At 40.1% G+C, this 6,244-nt stretch overlaps 1 non-coding gene across 1 annotated transcript; it reads right to left on the bottom strand.

Moving 5' to 3' along the window:
- Nucleotides 1-1,530: 1,530 nt before the first annotated feature.
- Nucleotides 1,531-1,613, bottom strand: TRNAS-UGA (transfer RNA serine (anticodon UGA)). Its single transcript has one exon. It is a non-coding gene; the product is annotated as a tRNA-Ser (tRNA).
- Nucleotides 1,614-6,244: the final 4,631 nt, after the last annotated feature.

The raw sequence follows: 6,244 nt of genomic DNA on the forward strand, positions 1-6,244 counted from the left end.
AGAACTGAGGATCTGGTATCATCATACCTATCTTGTTCAGAAAACCATTGAATTTGGTTTTGTCTAATGCCTTGGTAAAGACATCAGCAATCTCATCGTCAGATGGAACAAAAATGAGTTCAATGTTACCATTTAGAACATGATCTTTTATGAAATGGTACCTTATATCGATGTGATTAGTCATTGAGTGCTGAATTGGATTGTGGGAAATCGCAATGGCACTTTGAGAATCACAATAGATAGGAATACGTTGAAAACGGTAACCATACTCCAAGAGTTAAGATTTCATCCACAAAACCTGAGATGTACAGCTGGCAGCAGCAATGTATTCGGCTTCGACTGTAGATAGTGCAATGTAATTCTGTTTCTTGGATGACCAACTGACCAAACGACCACCTAAGAATTGACAGCCACCTGAAGTGCTTTTTCTATCAAGTTGAAGACCACCATAGTTCGAATCTGAATAGGCTTGAAGTAGGAAGCTCTCATTTGCTGGGTACCAAATTCCGAGACTCTTTATACCTTTGAGGTATCAGAAATTTTTTTTTTCACAGCCAAGAGATGAGACATCTTTGGGTTTACTTGAAATCTGGCACATAAACATATGGAAAACATGATATCCGGACGACTTGCTGTGAGATAGAGCAAAGATCCAATCATTATGCGGTACTTCTTTTCATCAACTGAAACACCTGAAGGGTCGGCAAAGATCTTGTGTCCTAAGGCCATTGGTACCTTGGCTGAGTCACATGTGTCCATTGAGTATTTCTTGAGGAGTTCCAAAATGTACTTCTCTTGGTGAATGAAGATTCCTCTGTTAGTTGGTTTAACTTGAAGGCCAAGAAAGAAGCTTAACTCCCGATTCATGCTCATTTGGAATCGATTGATCATTGGTTTAGCAAAGTCAGAAACCATAGATGAATCCGTAGATCCAAAAATGATGTCATCCACATAAATTTGAACCAGCATGAGATGCTTTCCATTTGATCTTTGGAACAAGGTAAGATCTAGAATTACTCTTTGAAAACCGGAGCGTTTGAGAAAATCAATGAGGGTCTCGTACCATGCCCGAGGAGCCTGCTTGAGTCCGTATTTGTAACAGTAGTTCGGAAATGATAGATTAACAAAAACGGGGGACTGTTAAAGGTATACTTCAGTGTCAAGTTCACCGTTAACAAAAGCACTCTTAACATCCATTTGGTAAACTTTGAAGCCTTTGTGAGCAGCATAAGCAAGAAATATTCTGACGGCTTCAAGACGTGCAACAGGAGCAAAGGTCTCATCATAGTCGAGCCCTCTTAATTGAGACAGGAGATCAAAGACTTGAAGTAGGAGTCACTTCGGTTCCTTCATACATATAGGGATCATGTCATAAAAAAATATTCTTTTTTCTTCAACTCATTTATATTTAATCCATTTTTCTGGCTTGGCTAGGCGGGATAGCCGAGCCACTCCCCTTTCTTTATGATAATGAAACCATCCGGTCAAAACCAATCCAATAAAGAAACAAATTTATTTAACAAGCAAAAAAGGAGAGAGAGGGATTCGAACCCTCGATAGTAAACTATACCGGTTTTCAAGACCGGGGCTTTCAACCACTCAGCCATCTCTCCGAAAGACAATTTTATTTTATTCCCTTCAATCTGTGTAAATCCTTTTGCCACCAATCTTGCTTTATTTCGAATAATAACTCCTGCGTCATCCAGCTTGTTGCGAAATACCCATCTCATACCGACAATAGGATGATTCTGAGGAGGAGGCACGAGAGTCCAAACTTCATTTCAGTCAAATTCTGCCAGTTCTTCTTGTATGGTTGTAATCCAGTCAGCATGCTCTAATGCTTCCTTAATGGATTTGGGTTCAACCATGGATATAAATGCTGAGAAATGGCATTCATTTTGGATACTTGTAGCAGAACGAGTCTGTACACCAGCATTGACATTTCCGATTACTTGGTTCGGAGGATGATCCTTTGTCCAAACATGTAACCTTGGGAGTTCTTGTGCAGCCGTCCATCCGATATGAACAGTGGAATTGATTTGCTCCCCCTGAATGGTTTGAATGTGAGCATGATGCTCCCCCTGAACTTCTGAACCAGAGAGATTTACATCATCGTCAGAAGGGAACTCAAATAAATTTTCATTTTCATCAACGTTGAGAGGATTGGAGTCATCGAAATCAGTAGCTGCATCTTGGAAGCCATCCACATTTGATTCAAGAGAGGGATGAGCATTCTCCCCATCAATCTGAGAAGGTTGAAATGGTTCGGAATCAAATGGAGGGAGGCTTGGGATTGGACCGGAGACGTTTTGTGAGACAGGGGCTTCCGAAGGAGAGATTGGAATGAGAGTTGGCCTTGTTCGAGATTCCGAATCAAGGGCAGTTTCGGAAGGACCAAACAGAGTTTCAAAGTCAACTTCAAGAATTGTTTGGGGGTTCGGACATCCTGGCGGATGAGAATCAGACTCCATAATGTGAGTTGTAATATGGGTTGGGCCAGAATTCCGAACGAAGTTGTCATCGAAAGTAACGTCAAAGCTTTCTTCCAGAACACGAGTTCTCCGGTTAAGAACTCTGTAAGATTTTGATTTTGAGGAGTACCCAAGGAAGATGGCTTCATCAGCTTTAGGTTGAAACGTCGTAAGCTGATCACAGTTGTTCTTGATGAAGCACCTGCATTCGAAAACATGTAAAAACGAGATTGTTGACTTCTGACCATTCATTGCTTCATACGGTGTCATGTTGAGGCGTCGATTGATGATACTTCGATTTTGAGTGAAACAGGCAGTAGATACGGCTTCAGCCCAAAGGTAGAGTGGTAGATTTGCGAAGTTCAGCATGGATCGAACAGCTTGAACAAGAGTTCTATTGCGTCTTTCGACTACACCGTTTTATTGTGGAGTATAAGGCGCTGAGAAGTTGTGGTTGATTCGTTTTTTAGTGAGAAATTTCTCAATGGTGGAATTTGTGAATTCCAATCCATTATCACATCGGATTCTCCTAACTGGGAGTTTGATAAGAACTTATATTCCTTTGATAAAATTGATGAGCTCTGAGGCTGTTTCGGATTTCAGCCTTAGGAAGAAGACCCAAGTGAACCTTGTAAAATCGTCAACAATCACAAGAATGTATTTCTTATGATGAAGACTTTCTACAGTGGATGGTTCACAAAGATCAATGTGTAGAAGCTCTAATGGTTCCAAAATGGATTTTTTGATGATAACAGGATGACCCTTCTTCGATTGCTTACCACACTCACAAGCAGCACACAAATGATCATTTTCGAATTTGAGAAGAGGTAAACCTCTCACCATTTTGCCCGATACGAGATCATTCATGTACCGAAAGTTTAGATGAGCGAGCCTTCGGTGCCATAACCAACTGACGTCAGGAACAACTTTGGTGAGAAGGCAGAGTTGCGGTTTGCCAATAATCATGATGTTGTCGATCGGGTACATGTTCTTGTTGCGAAGCGACTTAATTAAACACTCTTTCCGGTCTTAAGTCATTACGTAGCTGTAGTTCTTGCAAAATTCCTCACGTCGATTTGAATCAGTGAGCTGAGCAACACTTATCAAATTATGTTTTAGATCAGCTACATAAGCCACATGTGAAATAGAGAAGTTTCCATTGGTGAGAGTCCTATAACCACGAATTTGAGAGTTGGAGTTGTTGCCATATGTCACGTAACCAGCGTTTGGAGAAAGCTTTAGATCTCGCAGAAAGTCTTTCTGCCCCGTCATGTGCATGAAGCAAGCACTATCAATATACCATATTGTTTCTGGCTCCGAAGCACAAAGTGCCTGCAAAATTAGTGAGTAATGGAGTTTTTAGGCTCCGAATTAGACTTTGGGACGTAGGCACGGGCTTTGGACTTTGATTGTGACTTAGGAACAACTTTGTGTTTCTGGGTGGTATTCTTTGAATTCTTTGGAAACAGACAGAAGGCTAATGTCTTTTCATCTATCCAGTAGTCATATTCAATGACTTGGATGTTCCGAACAGTCTTCTTCGGACCTTTGACTTCCGGAGTGTTGGTAACATTTGCGACCTCCAGAATAGTTGTTTCATCAATGGTAGATTTGACTTTCCACACAAGATTTTTCTTTGAAGATTTTGAAAAAATTGTTTTCTTTGCATTTGTGGACTTGCTTGATGACATATTGGTTTTTGAAAGATTGGGTTTAAAAATTGTGCCATCAGGTTTAGCAATAAAAACTGATGAAACAGTCCGATGAGAAGTGTTTTCGACTGTCATGACATTCACACGAGATTTAGGCTGAGTAGAACTGTCTACTTTCTTGGGTTCTACATGACTAAGAGGTTTAGAAGGCCTTTTGAGGATCTTAGTGGGTGTGAAGAAGTTTTGCTTGTTGGTTGATGAACGAGGGTTCCGAGATACGCTCTTTTTGGAGTTCTCAATGAACCTGGAATTTTGTCTGGACTTAACTTCCTTTTTATGTGCATTTCGAGCTTCTACTTTGGGATCTACAATATCCTTCCTATTCAGCATTGGTTTTCTCTTATGGTGAGACGAGGTTTTGAGGTTTGTCCTACGGATGGTTTACTAAACTCAGGAGTAATGGTAACCAATTTAGTTTTTGAGACGACTAAGGAATCCGATTCATAAGAATCAGAGGACACACAACTTGAGACTTCAACTTTATCATTTAAGGATGCCCATACAAACTCAGAGGCAACAATTTCAGTTGTCAAGGAAGGAATTTTTTCAACAACACAGTTGTTAGGAGGGTTACTCCTAGGAACGTAATCTACACAATTTGAAACACTGTGATGAAATTATGTGGTCCGATTCAGGTCCAGGTTTATAAGAGGCGGAAGAGGCGTGGAATCGGGACATTTGACAACAATTGGTTTGAACTCAGGAATTAGGGACTCAAAATGGTCTGTTTGATGTTCGGAACCTCTCCCATGAATGTCAAATTTTGCAATTCCTTCAAGGGACTAACAATTGGTTTCGGAAACTCACTTCCGAGACCAGGTGCTTTAGACCATAGATGACGAAAATTATGAGTCATCTGAATGTTTGCTTCAAGCATGTCTACAGAATCATACAAAGCATCTATCTTTGCGTTGAGACGTTTGTTATCAGAAATCAAAACATTTCGTTCAGAATAGGTGATTTCACATTTATCTTTCAAAATGATACATTCATCATTTGACATTACAAGTTCACGCTCTAAAGACTCGATTTTTAATTTTTTATCCTCGAAACGTAACCTAAGACGATTTAACTCACACTCCTTCTTCTCACCAACATCTATGGCAGACTCATAGGCTTTATAGATGGTGCTCATATCTGTTTGAATCTAGGTTAGATAAGGTTCACAGAGAGACAAGTCAAAATTATTATCAGAGATCATAGATTTTACCTGATGAACGATGCTTCGACCAAGTGGATCATTGGTTGCCATGTAGCAATAGTGAGGTTCAGCAACATCATATTCATCTTCTGACCCAGAAGACCAATATCCTTCATCACATTCAACAGTTTTTCTTGCCATCAAACACATATTCCTTCCAGTTACCATGTCATCATTGTTCATGGTAACTTAAGATGATTTAACTCACACTCCTTCTTCTCACCGGCATCTATGGCAGACTCATAGGCTTTATAGATGGTGCTCATATCTGTTTGAATCTGGGTTAAATAATGTTCACAGAGAGACAAGTCAAAATTATTATCAGAGATCATAGATTTTACCTGATGAAAGATGCTTCGACCAAGTGAATCATTGGTTGCCATGTAGCAATAGTGAGGTTCAGCAACATCATCTTCATCTTCTGACCCAGAAGACCAATATCCTTCATCACATTTAATAGTTTGTCTTGCCATCAAACACATATTCCTTCCAGTTACCATGTCATCATCATCTTCATCTTCTGAACCAGAAGACCAATATCCTTCATCACATTCAACAGTTTGTCTTGCCATCAAACACATATTCCTTCCAGTTACCATGTCATCATCATCTCTGGATGACCAATATCCTTCAACATCTCTCGAAACCGTTGTCACAAAGGTTTTTTCGCTTTCAGCCATCTCTTGTGCTCTTCGGACGTAGTAGGCAGAATCCTTGATTTTTGGTTTCTGTGGCGCATCAACCAGGCAATCTTTAGCAAAATGGGTTGCATGTCCACACTTATGAAACACAATTTTTGTTTTGTCCGATTTGGAACTCTGAGAGGGTTCCGAAGTAGAGTTTGTCTTAGTGATGTTTGG

The sequence above is a fragment of the Lactuca virosa genome, chromosome 3 (genome assembly GCF_052849685.1).
Source record: "Lactuca virosa cultivar CGN04683 chromosome 3, Lactuca_virosa_CGN04683_v6, whole genome shotgun sequence".
NCBI classification, from domain to species: Eukaryota; Viridiplantae; Streptophyta; class Magnoliopsida; order Asterales; family Asteraceae; genus Lactuca; species Lactuca virosa.